Consider the following 1,427-nt stretch of genomic DNA (forward strand, 5'->3'; position numbering starts at 1 on the left):
ACCTGAACTGCAGGTACTAGTATTTGTCAAATTTTGCCGACAGAAGAAGGCTCGAAGTTGGTGAGACCAAGGTTGTATGATCTATCCGACTTTGTGACACGTTCCGCTCCGTGTCATGTAACATCTGTGTCCATAATATCACCAGGGTCCATAATATCACCATCTTGAGAAATAGTGTGCTTAAAGATATTTTTACTGCAACATACCCTAGGTATGTACATTTGATGTGTGAAGGAGTGCATACCAAATGTATGTTGCAGTAAAAAATATCTTTAAGCACACTGTTTCTGAAGGTGGCGATATTATGGACCCTGGTGATATTATGGACACGGATGTTAACGTTAATCCCGCCCCCTAACAGTGTAAGATGGAACTGCATGGTCCCAATGTAGGTACGTAAATACTTCTCCGGTCGAACTCGACGCATAAATTAATGCTTGAGATGAAGCCATCATTCTAAAGTAAACGCAAAACTTTACACTTCTCCCACGACGTTGACGTTCTTACCAACAGAGAACAGAAGAAGTGAAGTTTTGCGTTTATTTCATGATTCAGAATGATGCCAAAATTCGTTTTGTCGCGGCAAGGAGGTTAATACTAGTAATACTAGAAAGGCCGACATTTGCTTTGGAGCAAATTCAGCATGACTTCACCACATTTCACGACATGGCAGGGAAATAAGGAGAAATACAAGGGAAATTCTTTACATTGATATAACTATAGTATGAAGTGACAACAGTTGGATAGCTATCCCTTACATTGTTGCTTGGGATTTTTAACTTCATAATGCAATAATGCAAACTGTTGATTTTCAAGATAAAAAGAAGCGTTTATGCCCCGCATTCCAATGCTGGAGCAGGAAAGCTTGACATACCTACCAAAACACTTAAATAAAGTTCATACTGTCAATATGGCATGGCTTTGTACAGGTGTTAATTGAGTTAACCCAATCTGATCCGAACAGCCAATCAGCAAGGAGAATAGAGGAAAGCTGCATGCCTATTGGTTGCCTGCTCTACATGTCATTCTGATGACTCATGCCCAAATGTGGTAACACACTGATATAGTACATTTTCTATAACACAGCCAAAAAGCTCAAATAAAACCATTCTAAAAGCCTGTATCACAAAACTGAAAAAAAACGCCTGGGGGTATTTGCCCACTCTACCTTCATGCCAAATTTAATAATATTTGGCCAAAAAAAATGAACGTATGTGTTACGTTGGTATATAACGTCGTGTGTGGGTAAGGATTCATTATTGAACAGCGTCAGCGTCTAATATCTGTATAACGTAAGGCAGTGCTGAGTGGGTATTGTGGGGTTTAGGACGTCCGCATGGCCATGACACCCTTACAAAAAGTTACTTATGAGGTTTTTTTTTCAGGACCTCTGACCTCCAAATACGTTATTTTTATTATGTATATAT

This window comes from Branchiostoma belcheri, unplaced genomic scaffold (genome assembly GCF_001625305.1).
Source record: "Branchiostoma belcheri isolate BF01 breed outbred unplaced genomic scaffold, Haploidv18h27 scaffold73, whole genome shotgun sequence".
Taxonomy (NCBI): Eukaryota; Metazoa; Chordata; class Leptocardii; order Amphioxiformes; family Branchiostomatidae; genus Branchiostoma; species Branchiostoma belcheri.